Raw genomic sequence first — 15,949 nt, forward strand, 5'->3', positions numbered from 1 at the left:
ATAGCAAAGAAGCTAAAAACTTTGAAAAAAAATTAGATGAATGGATAACTAGAATAACCAATGAAGAGAAGGGCTTAAAGGAGCTGATGGAGCTGAAAGCCAAGTTTCGAGAACTACGCGAAGATTGCAGAAGCCTCGGTAGCCAATGCGATCAACTGGAAGAAAGGGTATCAGTGATGGAAGATGAAATGAATGAAATGAAGCAAGAAGGGAAGTTTAGAGAAAAAAGAATAAAAAGAAACGAACAAAGCCTCCAAGAAATTTGGGACTATGTGAAAAGACCAAACCTACGTCTGATTGGTGTACCTGAAAATGACGGGGAGAATGGAACCAAGTTGGAAAACACTCTGCAAGATATTATCCAGGAGAACTTCCCAAATTCAGTTCAGATAAAGGGACAAAGTACCCCCGAAAAATCCAAGACACATTTGAAATGAAGGAAAAAATGTTAAGGGTGGCCAGAGAGAAAGGTTGGGTTACCCACAAAGGGAAGCCCATCAGACTAACAGCTGATCTCTCGGCAGAAACTCTATAAGCCAGAAGAGAGTGGGGGCCAATATTCAACATTCTTAAAGAAAAGAATTTTCAACCCAGAATTTCATATCCAGCCAAACTAAGCTTCATAAGTGAAGGAGAAATAAAATACTTTACAGACAAGCAAATACTGAGTGATTTTGTCACCACCAGGCCTGCCCTAAAAGAGCTCCTGAAGGAAGCACTAAACATGGAAAGGAACAACCAGTACCAGCCACTGCAAAACATGCCAAATTGTAAAGATCATCGAGGCTAGGAAGAAACTGCATCAACTAACGAGCAAAATAACCAACTAACATCATAATGACAGTATCAAATTCACACATAACAATATTAACTTTAAATGTAAATGGGCTAAATGCTCCAATTAAAAGACACAGACTGGCAAACTGGATAAGGAGTCAAGACCCATCAGTGTGCTGTATTCAGGAAACCCATCTCACATGCAGAGACACACATAGACTCAAAATAAAGGGATGGAGGAAGATCTATCAAGCAAATGGAAAACAAAAAAAGGCAGGGGTTGCAATCCTAGTCTCTGATAAAATAGACTCAACCATTGTGGAAGTCAGTGTGGCGATTCCTCAGGGATCTTGAACTAGAAATACCATTTGACCCAGTCATCCCATTACTGGGCATATACCCAAAGGACTATAAATCATGCTGCTATAAAGACACATGCACACGTATGTTTATTGCAGCACTATTCACAATAGCAAAGACTTGGAACCAACCCAAACATCCAACAACGATAGACTGGATTAAGAAAATGTGGCACATATACACCATGGAATACTATGCAGCCATAAAAAATGATGAGTTCATGTCCTTTGTAGGGACATGGATGAAACTGGAAAACATCATTCTCAGTAAACTATCGCAAGGACAAAAAACCAAACACCGCATGTTCTCACTCATAGGTGGGAATTGAACAATGAGAACTCATGGACACAGGAAGGGGAACATCACATTCCAGGGACTGTTGTGGGGTGGGGGGAGGGGGGAGGGACAGCATTAGGAGATATACCTAATGCTAAATGACGAGCTAATGGGTGCAGCAAACCAACATGGCACATGGATACATATGTAACAAACCTGCACATTGTGCACATGTAGCCTAAAACCTAAAGTATAATATAAAAAAAAAAAAGAAACTCACTCAAAACTGCACAACTACATGGAAACTGAACAACCTGCTTCTGAATGACTACTGGGTACATAACAAAATGAAGGCAGAAATAAAGATGTTCTTTGAAACCAATGAGAACAAAGACACAACATACCAGAATTTCTGGGACACATTTAAAGCAGTGTAGAGGGAAATTTATAGCACTAGATGCCCACAAGAGAAAGCAGGAAAGATCTAAAATTGACACCCTAACATCACAATTAAAAGAACTAGAGAAGCAAGAGCAAACAATTTCAAAAGCTAGCAGAAGGCAAGAAATAACTAAGATCAGAGCAGAACTGAAGGAGATAGAGATGCAAAAAAACCTTCAAAAAATCAAGGAATCCAGGAGCTGGTTGTTTTGAAAAGATCAACAAAATTGATAGACTGCTAGCAAGGCTAATAAAGAAGAAAGAAGAATCAAATTGATGCAATAAAAATGATAAAGGGGATATCACTACTGATCCCACAGAAATACAAACTACCATCAGAGAATACTATAAACACCTCTACGCAAATAAACTAGAAAATCTAGAAGAAATGGATAAATTTCTGGACACATACACCCTCTCAAGACTAAACCAGGAAGAAGTTGAATCCCTGAATAGACCAATAACAGGCTCTGAAGTTGAGGCAATAATTAATAGCCTACCAACCAAAAAAAGTCCAGGACAAGACAGAGTCACAGCCGAATTCTACCAGAGGTACAAAGAGGAGCTGGTACCATTCCTTCTGAAACTATTCCAATCAATAGAAAAGGAGAGAATCCTCCCTAATTCATTTTTTGAGGCCAGCATCATCCTGATACCAAAGCCTGGCAGAGACACAACAAAAAAAGAATTTTAGACCAATATCCCTGATGAACATTGATGCAAAAATCCTCAATAAAATACTGGCAAACTGAATCCAGCAGCACATCAAAAAGCTTATCCACCAAAATCAAGTTGGCATCATCCCTGGGATGCAAGGCTGGTTCAACATAAGCAAATCAATAAACATAATCCATCATATAAACAGAACCAAAGACAAAAACCACATGATTATCTCAATAGATGCAGAAAAGGCCTTTGACAAAATTCAACAGCCTTCATGCTAAAAACTCTCAATGAACTAGGTGTTGATGGGATGTATCTCAAAATGATAAGAGCTATTTATGACAAACCCACAGCCAATATCATACTGAATGGGCAAAAACTGGAAGCATTCCCTTCGAAAACTGGCACAAGACAGGGATGCCCTCTCTCACCACTCCTATTCAACATAGTGTTGGAAGTTCTGGCCAGGGCAATCAGGCAAGAGAAAGAAATAAAGGGTATTCAGTTAGGAAAAGAGGAAGTCAAATTGTCCCTGTTTGCTGATGACATGATTGTATATTTAGAAAACCCTATCGTCTCAGCCCAAAATCTCCTTAAGCTGATAAGCAACTTCAGCAAAGTCTCAGGATACAAAATCAATGTGCAAAAATCACAAGCATTCCTATACACCAATAACAGACAAACAGAGAGCCAAATCATGAGTGAACTCCCATTCACAATTGCTTCAAAGAGAATAAAATACCTAGGAATCCAACTTACAAGGGATGCAAAAGACCTCTTCAAGGAGAACTACAAACTACTGCTCAACGAAATAAAAGAGGATACAAGCAAATAGAAGAACATTCCATGCTCATGGATAGGAAGAATCAATATCATGAAAATGGCCATACTGCCCAAGGTAACTTATAGATTCAATGCCATCCCCATCAAGCTACCAAAGACTTTCTTCACAGAACTGGAAAAAACTACTTTAAAGTTCATATGAAACCAAAAAGAGCCCACATTGCCAAGACAATCCTAAGCAAAAAGAACAAAGCTGGAGGCATCACGCTACCTGACTTCAAACTATATTACAAGTCTACAGTAACCAAAACAGCATGGTACTGGTACCAAAACAGAGATATAGACCAATGGAACAGAAAAGAGCCCTCAGAAATAATACCACACATCTTTGTGGTATTTTGTGATCTTTGATAAACCTGACAAAAACAAGAAATAGGGAAAGGATTCCCTATTTAATAAATAGTGCTGGGAAAACTGGCTAGCCATATGTAGGAAGCTGAAACTGGATCCCTTACTTACACTTATACAAAAATTAATTCAAGGTGGATTATTAAAGACTTAAATGTTAGACCTAAAACCATAAAAACCATAGAAGGAAACCTAGGCAATACCATTCAGAACATAGGCATGGGCAAGGAGTTCATGACTAAAACACCAAAAGCAATGGCAACAAAAACCAAAATAGACAAATGGGATCTCATTAAACTAAAGAGCTTCTGCACAGCAAAAGAAACTACCATCAGAGTGAACAGGCAACCTACAGAATGGGAGAAAATTTTTGCAATCTTTCCATCTGGCAAAGGGCTAATATCCAGAATCTACAAATAACTTGAACAAATTTACAAGAAAAAATCAAACAAGCCCATCAAAAAGTGGGTGAAGGATATGAACAGACATTTCTCAAAAGAAGACATTTATGCAGCCAACAGACACATGGAAAAATGCTCATCATCACTGGCCATCAGAGAAATGCAAATCAAAACCACAATGAGATACCATCTCACACTGGTTAGAATGGTGATCATTAAAAAGTCAGGAAACAAGAGGTGCTGGAGAGAATGTGGAGAAATAGGAACACTTTTACACTGTTGGTGGGACTGTAGACTAGTTCAACCATTGTGGAAGACAGTGTGGCGATTCCTCAGGGATCTAGAACTAGAAATACCATTTGATCCAGCCATCCCATTACTGAGTGTATACCCAAAGGATTATAAATCATGCTGCTATAAAGACACATGCACACGTATGTTTATTGTGGCACTATTCACAATAGCAGAGACTTGGAACCAACCCAAATATCCATCAATGATAGACTGGATTAAGAAAATGTGGCACATATACACCATGGAATACTATGCAGCCATAAAAAGGATGACTTCATGTCCTTTGTAGGGACATGGATGAAGCTGGAAACCATCATTCTAAGCAAACTATTGCAAGGACAGAAAACCAAACACTGCATGTTCTCACTCATAGGTGAGAATTGAACAATGAGAACACTTGGACACAGGGTGGGGAACATCACACACCAGGGCCTGTCATAGGACGTGGGGAGGGGGAGGGATAGCATTAGGAGAAATACCTGATGTAAATGACGAATTAATGGGTACAGCACACCAACGTGGCACATGTATACATATGTAACAAACCTGCACATTGTGCACATGTACCCTAGAACTTAAAGTATAATATATATATAAATAAAAAATAAAAAATAAATTGCTGCAGCCACCCCAGTCTTTAGCAGCTACCACCCTGTCAGTCCGCAGCCATCAACATCGAGGTAAGACCCTCCATCAGCAAAAAGATTGTGACTTGGTGAAGTCTCAGATGATTGTTAGCATTTTTTAGCAATAAAGTATTTTTAATTATGTACATTGTTTTTTAGACATAATGCTATTATATACTTAACAGACTATAGGATAGTATAAACATAACTTTTATATGCACTTGGAAACCAAAAAATTCATGTGACTCCCTTTATTGTGATACTTACTTTATTGTGGTGGTCTGGAACCAAGTCCCTAATGTTTTCAAGGTATGTTTGTAACTTCTAGAAGAAAACATAGGAGAAAACCTTCATGATCTTGGTGTAGACAAAGATTTATTAGATAACATACAAAAATTATGAACTATAGAATAAAATAATGATAAATGTACTTCATCAACATTTTGAAAAAGTCATTGAGAGCATTTATGAAAGAAAAAGGCAAGCCACAGACTAGGAGCAAAATATTTATAAAATATAGATCCAACAAAGGGCTTGTATTTGGATTATGTAGAGAATCCTTATAAGTCAACAATAAGAAGACAAGGAACCCAATAAAAAATGGGTAAAAGATTTGAGCAGATGTTTCACATTTGGCCAATAAAAGTGTGCATTTAGCAAAAATAGCAACATAAAAAGATGCTTAACATCATTAAGTATAGGGAAATTCAAATTAAAAATACAGTAAAATACAACAACACACCCATAAAAGTGGCTAAATTTAGACTGACAATACTAAACATTGATGAGAATGTTGAGCAACAAGAACTTTCATACATAAAGGGTAGAAATGGGAAACCACTTTGCAGTTCCTTATTAGGTTAGACATGCACTTGCTATGTATGTTTAACTTACCATGTACTCTGACTATATATCCCCATGATTTAACTCCCAGGTATAACACAAAGACTCATGTGAAAGGCAGCTTTATTCATAATGCCCTCAAATTGGAAAGAACCCACATGTCCATCAGAAGGTGACTGGATAAATACATTATAATACATTCATGCAATGAAATACTATTTGGCAATGAAAATGAGTAGATCACTGACAAAATTCAGTAACATAGGTGAATCTCAAGATCATTATGCCAAACAAAGGAAGCCAAAAAAGTCCATACTATTTGTGTATGTTCATAATACATGTATGAAGTTCTAGAAAAGACCAACCTAATATGTAGTGATAAAAAGCAAATCAGTGGTTGGCTGGTGTAAGTGTTAGTAGTTATTGGGAAGGGACACAATGGGACTTCTTGGAGTAATGGGAAGGTTCATTATCTTGATTGTGGTGATGGCTACAGGACTGTATGAATTAGTTGATTCATCAATCAGTCATAAATCAAAATGAATACCTATTTGGTGCATTTTATTAGATGTAAATTATACTTCAAAATTGATTTTTTTTTTAAAAGAGACAAGGTCTCACCCTGTTGCCCAGGCTGTGTAGTGGTGCAGTCAAAGATTACTGTAACTTCTAACTCCTGGGCTCAAGTGATCCTCCTGCCTCAGCCTCCTGAGTAGCTGGGACTACAGGCATGTACCACCATGCCCAGCTAAATTTTTTTTAACTTTTTATAGAGTCGAGATCTCGCTTTGTTGCCCAGGCTGGTCTTGAATTCCTGGCCTCAGGTGATCCTCCTGCCTTGGCCTCCAAGAGCGTTGGGATTACAGGTGTCAGCCATTACACCTGGCCCAAATTGATATTTAATCAATGCTCAAAGTATACATTGAACAGTTACCAAATGGTAGACACTGGTGGGTGAAAAGTATCTAGCAAGAGGGACTGGGGATGTCACATGTTTCTAGCTAAAGTGGCTGAGGGCAGGATGAATGAAGGGAGATGAGAATCTAGGTAGAAGAGCAGGTCTGATGGGTGTGTGTGTGTGTGTGTGTGTGTGTGTGTGTGTGTGTGTTTATCCAGAATTAGGCATCTGGGATGCAGTGTCACAGAATTTGCCCATTAGCAGACTGCGATTTTATTAACTCTCCTGATTAATCAATAATGTTTCCCATTGGCACTGGCAGACTGTATACTTGGGTTTCATTCTTTAGTCCCATCATGACACTGCCATGTGAACAGTATGCAGGAAGAGATGTGTGGGAATTAGCTTCCAGCACTACTGATGGCTTTATTTCTGTGATTTGAACCACCTGTCTTGGGCTTCTATGGGTTGTACTAGGTCATCTATGACCCTGGCCACCCAGGTTTCTCAACTCCTTCAATTTCCCTCCAGATTCAATGATGAGCCATGATTGTCACATTTGAGGAGCAACTCAGTTGCTCCGTTTCACTTCTATTGTCAAGCTATCTGCCACATGAGTGGGGAAAACATTTCATCATATTATGGCTTTCTTGGGAGCAGTTTCTATCTTAGGAGTGAATGCAGAGTGGCAGTTTTGTTCTTGTTTGGGGGCTGATGAAAATCCTTGGGTGAAGTCACTGCAGGATGTTGGCTGTGCAGGCTGAGAAGGGTGAACATATTCGGTGCACCGCTCCTGGCAAACATGCTGTGACTCTATTGCCCCGAATTTTCTTCTTAGAGCACAAAATGTTTTCTTAATATGTTTCCTTTGTGTGATATAAGTGACTATGGACTACTGAAGACTATCAGCTGTTCCCTGGAGGTTGCCTGATTATACTAGGTAGGAAACATTCTCTGCCTTGTTAACTTGCCTTCGTCCCTTTCTACAGCAAGAAGCCTGTGATGATTTTATAAGGTATATGTGACTTCTTTAAGCTGTAAGTCAGTGAATTCATTTAATACCATTGACAGCCTTAGCTAGTCCCATGCTGTGGTGTTAGGAAATCACCCTTGTTTATTCAGACATTGTTGTGACACAAGACCCAGTCCTGCATAGGGGATTATGTATGGTCTGCACCCTCAAAGAGTTTATAATTGACTGGGAATACCAGGCACAAGTAAACAGTCAACTGCACAGATTAGTTTTGTCACGTGCAGGGAAGGGAATGAATATTGAATTCTGTAGTAAGCCGGAGTCTTGCTGGATTTATACATTCATCTAACCATCTCAACAACACTACAAAATACGGATGAGGAAACTGTGTCCACAGGGAGAGTGGCCCTCCTTTGGAGCCATGTTTCACACCTCAGCCTGTTGATTCCAAACTCATTCTTTTTCCACTTTATCAAGGCAGCATGAAATAATGTTAATAAATTAATAGGTAGGACTCTGTTTATATTTCATGTGATCAGAACATTTTACCCTTTTTTGGACAGGTTTAATTTGTCTGCCATCTTTTGCTCATTAAAATTGCCATAAAAAATAAACAGTTTGAAAGGTATACATATTTAAAAGCAGAGACCTATCTTCACTTAGTATTTCTTCTACTGATAGAAGTCTCAAAGTGATCAAAGACCATGCTGTGGGTTTTACAGCTGTTCATACAAAGCCCTCAGGCATAACTTCTCTGCCATCTGTTCTGGTTGTTATCTTCAATATAAAGAGCCAGGACTCAAGTCATTCCCCAGCTGGGACAGATGTCCAGGGAATGCACCTCGGGCTTATTGGGAGAATAGGGGCTTGCCCCATCTGCTCTCGAGTCACTTACTGCTGCAGGTTGCTGCTGGATCTGTCTGCTTCTCTTGGAACTCTCGGAACTCATATTGCTTCCCTGCTGCCCTCTGCATGGCTCTCTGTGCCACCTAGCCACTCTCCTCATGGCCAGACATCTCTTTCAGCTCAGTGCTAGGACCCATATTTATATATTTTAATCTCTAGGAAGTTAAGCCATTTTCCATCTATGTTGTAAGTGGGGGGAAAAAACCCCACAAGAAACAAACGAAAAGAAAACACCTACACTCAGTTTTATCTGTTTTGGGCTTCAGCCAGAAGAACTTGTTTTAGCATTTTTCTCAGGTCTGGTAGAGACTGATTTCCTCAGCTTTTGTCTATCTGTAAATGTCCTTGTTTCAATTTCATTTTTGAAGGTTATTTCTGCTGGATAGAGAAGTCTAATTTGACATTTTCCCCCTTTCAGCACTTTAAGGATGCAGTTCCTTCATCTTCTTGTTTCTATTGTTATTGATGAGACATCAGCTGTCTTCCTTATTGTTTTCCTCTTATGTAATGTATCTTTTTCCCATTCTCTGCCAGCTCTTAAGATTTTTATTCTTCATTTTTAATTTTCAGCAGTTTGGCTCTTATGTACCTATAGATGTTTTTCTTTGTACCCATCCTGCTTGAGCTTTACTGAGCTTTTGGATTTGTAGGTTGATGTCTTACACCAATTTTGGAAAATTCTCAACTATTACCTCTTCAAATGTTTTTTCTGTCCATACTGTCTCTCCTAGAATTCCAGCTGCAGATGTGTTAAACTTCTAATGGCCCACATATCTCAGACTTTCAGTTTTTTCCTCTTTGTATTTCAGTTTGGATAATTGTAATTCAGTTTGGATATACTGACCTGTCTTTAGGTTCACTGATTATTTCTTCTGCTATATCCAATCTTCTATTAAAACTTTTAAATGAATTCTTCATTTATGAATTGTATCTTTCCTTTCTAGCATTTCTGTAGGTTCTTTTATATATTTTCATTTATCTACTCAAATTCCCCCTCTATTCTCACATAACATCCACCTTTTCCTTTAGACTATTTAACATATTTATCCGAGTTCTATAGCCCCTGTCTGTTCCCAACACCTTGGTCATCCCTGTCTGCTTTTATTGAACGTTTTGAGTGTTACCTCTTGTTGATGGGTTACATTTTCTTGTTTTTTGACATGTCTCCCAAATTTGCACGTCAGGCATTATGTATGAAAGGATAGGCTGAAGAAAGGGCAGGCTCTGCCCTCCACAGGTAAGGTAGGGGAGGGCTATCCAGGACCCTGGGGTTGGCTGCCCATTGAACAGCTTGAAGCCCAGTGCTCAGGGTGTGATTCTCACGACCTAAAGTAGAGGCTGAAGTATTATTAAATAACATTTACCCCCCAGAAAAAGAGTGTTCCTCCTTTTCTGCCCATGTGTTAGTGTGGGTGGCTCAGTCCATCCAAATGTAGCCAAGCTGGGCTGGGCTTTTTTTGCAGTTTTAGTCAGACTCTTCTCCACAACCTCACATGTCTTGAAAGTGTGATCAGGACTGACCCGTCGGCAGGGCTTAGGATCTCAGCGCTGGAAAGACTCCAGCCATCTTCATGCTTTCCAGCCTGCACCCAGCATCTGACCACGGGAGACTTTTCTCTGCCTTACTGAGAGCCCTCGGCCCTGGGGACTGCTCAGACGTTCTTGTTGCTCTCCAGTGCTACCTCTGGGGTCCCCTTGTCCCGTGCGCCGTGCCTCCAGTCTTTGCTGCATTGGAGGGATGCCTCTTATCAATCCTGTTCCGCCCTGTACATGGGTGGAGAACCAGGGTGGGTGGGTTCCGACCTGTCCTGGGCTGGGGCTCCTGGGGATTGGAATCCACACACCCACTCCCTGTGCGTTCTGATGTGAGCGTGGCCGGTTTCTCCTCCCCATCCATGGGGGGCTCCTCCACTTCCAGCACTTTACCTGGAGGAAAGCAGCTTCCGGCCCTCTCCTTCTGAGCAGGCTTGTCACTTTTGGGGATTTATTTTAGTCTGCCTTGTTTTAGCTTTTGTTTTTGTTTGCATTCTCAGCTCTCTGGTGGATTACAAACAAACAATCATTTTGTCACTTAAGCAGACTGTTTGTCTCATTAAGGCAGGATTGGGGATTTCCCTGTGACTTCCCCCATTCAGCAAATGTTTACTTGCCAGAAATACCATGTTTCACATAAATTACTCTTTACAGAGCCCTGGGTTTCATAGCAGAATCCTAGCCCTTTGGTTTGCAGCTGTGTGTCGGAGACCAACCTCTCACTTCTCTGAGTTCTGTCACCTTTTCTGAGGAGCACAGGCAATGAGAGTCACTAACACCCTGAGTGCTGGGCTTCAAGCTGTTCAGTGGGCTTGAACAGGGGCCTGGCTAGCCCTCCCATACCTTACCTGTGGAGGGCAGAGCCTGCATTTTCTTATCATGGGAAATAGCAGAATGGCTCACACTAGTCCATATGTTTTATGGTAAAATACCAGGAAAACTGCTTTTAAAATCAACAACAACAATAGCAACGATGTATTGAGCATTTTCTGTGTCTCATTTAACCTGCACTGCAGCTCTCTGAGGCAGGGGCTGTATTTAATTATCAACTCCATGAGACATACAGGAAGCAGATGAAGATTTATAAAACTTGCCCAAGGCCCAGAGTTAGTAAGCATTGGGACTGGAATTTGAACCCAGGCAGTCTGTCTTCTGAACCCAGGATGCCAGCCTGTGATCAGGGACTGCCCACCTTAGCTCTTGGTCTGCAGGAGGACGGGAGATGCCTCCCGCACAAGAGAGGGAGAGGATGGAGAGGAGGTCCCATGTGGCATGCTGCTGATCATGGATCCAAGCCAATGGGGACCACCAAGGGGAGTGTCGGGGGTGCCACACAAGGCTGCTCTGCTGGGATTAGTGCAGGCTGAGTGTGCAAAGGGGAGGACATGGTGCGGACAGAACCCCAGATCTAGTGGTGGCTGTGTCTGGCCTGCAGAAAGGAGCAGGACATGTGGGCGGGGCAACAGCTCTCTGCGAGCCCCTTCTGCTGTGGCTGGTTCCTGCTCTACATGTTTGTCAGGGTGAAATGTGGTCGTGACTATTGCTAAGATCACAAGGGAGAGACCCCAGAGGAATCAATGTGACTAAGCACCTGGAGAAGTTGGCCAGGGCTGGAGCCCATCCCCTGGGAGTGCACAGATGTGCAGGGACTGCTTGAGGGCAGTTTGGGGATCACCAGAGGCCCAGTGAGGGCAGCCCTTCTTCCCCCTTCATCCCTTTGCCCTGCATTGTGAGGGACTCATCTAGCAGGTGTGTCGTCTTTAACCCCACAATAACCCTGCCAGGAGGCATGGCTTATTCCTGGCCTCCATTTGAGGAGACTGAGGGTCAGGAGGTGAAGGGCCTGCCCAGGGTCACACAGCACGAGGCGCAGAGCAGGACCAGGCCCCAGGCAGGGGGGCCAGAGCCCAGGCCTCTCTTCCTCCAGGTGCAGCTCTCCAGGGTCACCCACTCAAGGATTGTGTGGCCCTGGCACTGGGTTGTGTGTTGTTTGATTTTGTGTGTGGATCCCTTAGCTGCTGCCCAGAACCAGGCATGGGAGGCCAGGCTTTGTTCAGGGTAAGGGGCAGGGCACCAGGAGATGAGGTGAGGACATGGGCATGGGGCTGCCCTCACCCCTACCAGGAGAGCAGTTCCTGGTGCACAGCAGAAGAATTAGGGAGTGGGGGGTGTGGAGGTCACTCGGAGCAGGAGAGGGGTGGGCAGAGCATTATGGGATGGTAGTGTGGGGGCTAGTTTGTGGGCTGGTACTTTGAGGATGGGCTTCTGAAGACAGAGCCCAGGGGCTGGTGTGTTCAGCCCAGTGTGTTGGGGAGGGCGGGCTTGGAGCACAGGGCTGCCCTCTGGGTGTTGGGCAGCCTTGAGACCTAGAGCACTGCCTCCTAACTGCAGTTGTGATGCCCCCCACTCCCCTCCCACCCCACCCAGGGACACTTGTCAATGTCAGAGACATTTTGGTCACCACAGCTGGAGAGTGGGGAGCTGCACTGGCATTTGGCTGGGAGAGGCTGGGGATGCTAAACATCCCAGGAGCATGGGCAACACCACACCAGGAAGGCCAGCAGTGCGGAGGCAGAGACCCCAGCCCCTCCTGCTCCACAGCCCCAGGTCCTCCTCAGGCACTGTTGTCCCCCAGCCACCCATCTCGGCTGCAGCTCCCAGCACACACCCTACCTCCCAGCACACACCACATCTACGACCCACATCTCAGCAATTGGCACCTCCACGCTGCCCCAGCAGAGGCTCGTCCTTGACATTTCCTTTGCTTCCCCTCCACATCCGACCCTCTCAATTCCACGTCCTAAGTCCCCCTGTCATGTCCATCCCCTCCCATCTGTCCTTCCCATGTCCACAAATCTGATGATGATACTTTCCTGCTTAAAACATTTTAAAGATACCCTGTTTCTTTTGGATTGTGTAAGAATAGCAAACACCCACCCAGCCTCCCAGTGTGCTAGTAGCATCTGAGGACCTCCACAGCCATTTCATCCTCCCTGCAACTATGATTGCTCCCATTTGACAGGTGAGGAAACTGAGGTTAGAGAATAAGTAATGCATCCAAGGTCATACACTGGTGAGTGTGCATCTTGACTTTGAGCCTGTGTAAATGACCACCAGTACTCTGATACCACAGACCAAAGTCCCTAGGCATGGCTCAAGGCCCTGCCCAGTGGGGGGCTGCCCATCTTCCAGCTACCCCCAGCTCCCTGCTGTCCAGCCAGGTGCCCAGCCAGCCAGCTCTGCACTTTCTCTGCCCGCAGCCCTTTCCCTTCCCCTTTATCTAATCAATGTGTACTCAGCCCCCACCCACAGAGAATTTCCTTCTTGGTTATTTGGTTCCAGTCTGCCTCCCCCAGAAGGCTGCATACTGCATGGGAGGAGGGCCTGTGTCTGGTTTGCTCATCACTGCATTCCCAGCTCCTGATACACTGCCTGACTCCTAGTAGGTGTGCGTGTTGCACAACAAATATTTGTGGAAAACAGTTTAATGAATTATGTAGAAAGAACCTCTAACCCTAGGAGAAAAGCTGCTGGGCACACACCTGCAGTGGTGTGTGGTGAGCACAGAAGAGGGTGCCTCCCACCCTGGTGACTGCAGCCCCTGCCCTTGGAGGGGCTGCCAAGAACCTTCCCCCAGCTGGACACATCAGTGTTCGTGGACCACATTTAATAACAGGCAGAAAGGCCAGGCGCGGTGGCTCACACCTGTTATCCCAACACTTTGGGAGGCTGAGGCGGGTGGATCACGAGGTCAGGAGTTCGAGACCAGGTTGGCCAATATGGTGAAACCCTGTCTCTATTAAAAATACAAAAATTGGCTGGGTGTGGTGGCGTGCACCTGTAGTCCTAGCTACTCGGGAGGCTGAGGCAGAAGAATTGCTTGAACCTATTGAAATTTCTAGTTTTTCCACATCCTCAGCAATAATTCTTTATAATAGGCATTAATGGGTGGAGAGTGGTGTCTCACTGAGGTTTTAATTTTCACTTCTCTAATGACCAACAATATTGAGGGCCTTTTAGGTACTTCTTAGCCAGTCATATATCTTCTTTGGTGAAATGTCTTTTCAGATCTTTTGTCCATATTTTAACTGGGTTGTTTGTTTTCTTATTTTTGGGTGATAAAAGCTCTTTATATTATTTGGATACCAGTTATTTACCATATATATGATTTGAAAATATTTCCTCCCCATTTGTGGCTTGTTTCATTTTTATAATGGTGTCTTTAGAAGCACAAAAATTATAATTTTGATAAAGTCTGACTGTCAGTTTTTCCCTCCTTTAGATTATGATTTTGGTATCCTATTTAAGAGCTATGCCTAATGCAAAATCATAAAGTTTTTCTCATTTTTTCTAGAAGTTTTATAGTTTTAGCTCTTATATTTCAGTCTATGATCTAGTTTTGGTAATTTTTGTGTATGATGTGAGGTAAGCTTTTAAGTTCATTTTTTTTGCCTACATATATCTAATTGTCCCAGTACCATTGAACAGAGTACCCTTGAAAGACTGCCTTTTCCGGCCAGGCGCGATGGCTCACGCCTGTAATCCCAGCACTTTGGGAGGCTAAGGTGGGTGGATCACGAGGTCAGGAGATCAAGACCATCCCGACTAACATGGTGAAACCCCGTCTCTACTAAAAATACAAAAAAATTAGCCAGGCGGGGTGGTGGGCACCTGTAGTCCCAGCTACTTGAGAGGCTGAGGCAGGAGAATGGCTTGAACCTGGGAGGCGGAGCTTGCAGTGAGCCGAGATCGTGCCACTGTACTCCAGCCTGGGCAACAGAGCGAGACTCCGTCTCAAAAAAAAAAGATTGCCTTTTCCACATTTAATTGCACAGTACCCTTGTCAAAAATCAGTTGGTCGTAAATATAAGTCCAGAAGGACTCTTAATTCTGTTCCATTGGTTATTCTTATGCCAGTAACACACTGTCTGTCTTCATTACTGTAACCCTGTATTACATTTTGAAAGTGGGAAGTATGAATCCTTCTATTTCGTCCTTTTCCAAGATTGTTTTGGCTATTTTGGATTCTTTGTATTTCCATATAAATTTTAGGATCAGCTTATCAGTTTCTGGGATTTTGCCTGGAATATATAGATCACTTTGAGAGTATCTTATCTTAATGATGAAATCTCAGTATGTATGAACATGGAATGTCTCCCCATTTATGTAGAGCTTTTTGAAGTTTTCTCAGCAATATATTGTAGTTTTCAGGGTACAAGTCTTATACTTCTTTTATTAAACTTAGTCTCAAATATTTTATTCTTTTTGATGCTTTTGTCAACGAAATTTTCTTAATTTCATTTTTGGATTGCTCATTGCTAGTATATAGAAGTACACTTGATTTTTGTATATTTGATCTTACATCTTGCAATCTTGCTGAACTAGTTTTATTAGTTCTGGTAGTTTTTCTAATGAATTCTTTAGAATTTTCTATGTATCGGATCCTGTCACCTGCAAATAAAGATAATTGTACTCCTTCCTTTCCAATCTGGACAGAATTGTTTCTTTCTTCCTGGTTGCATGAGCTAGAACCTCCAGTGTAACGTTGAGTGAAAGTGGCCAGAAGAGACCCCCTTGCCTTCCTCCCAATCCCAGGGGAGGCATTCAGTCTTTTATCACTGAATGTTCTATTCCCTGTGGAATTTTCACAGACACCCTTTGTTGAGTTGAGGACATTCCTTTCTATTCCTAGTTTATTGAGAGTTTTTATCATTTAAAGAGTGTTGGATTTTGTCAAAAGCTTTTCTCAGTCTACTAAGGTGATCAT

General features: G+C 42.6%; 1 long non-coding RNA gene across 3 annotated transcripts in view; it reads right to left on the reverse strand.

Annotated features, from left to right (window-relative positions):
• Positions 1-15,949, reverse strand: part of LOC131383226 (uncharacterized) — a 49,373-nt gene that overhangs the window by 17,374 nt on the left and 16,050 nt on the right. For all 3 annotated transcript variants that reach the window (XR_009213089.1, XR_009213088.1, XR_009213090.1), the window contains exon 2: positions 5,297-5,353. This is a non-coding gene — a long non-coding RNA (uncharacterized LOC131383226). The remainder of the gene's footprint in view (positions 1-5,296; positions 5,354-15,949) is intronic.

The sequence above is a fragment of the Hylobates moloch genome, unplaced genomic scaffold (genome assembly GCF_009828535.3).
Source record: "Hylobates moloch isolate HMO894 unplaced genomic scaffold, HMol_V3 SCAFFOLD_4, whole genome shotgun sequence".
Lineage (NCBI taxonomy): Eukaryota > Metazoa > Chordata > Mammalia > Primates > Hylobatidae > Hylobates > Hylobates moloch.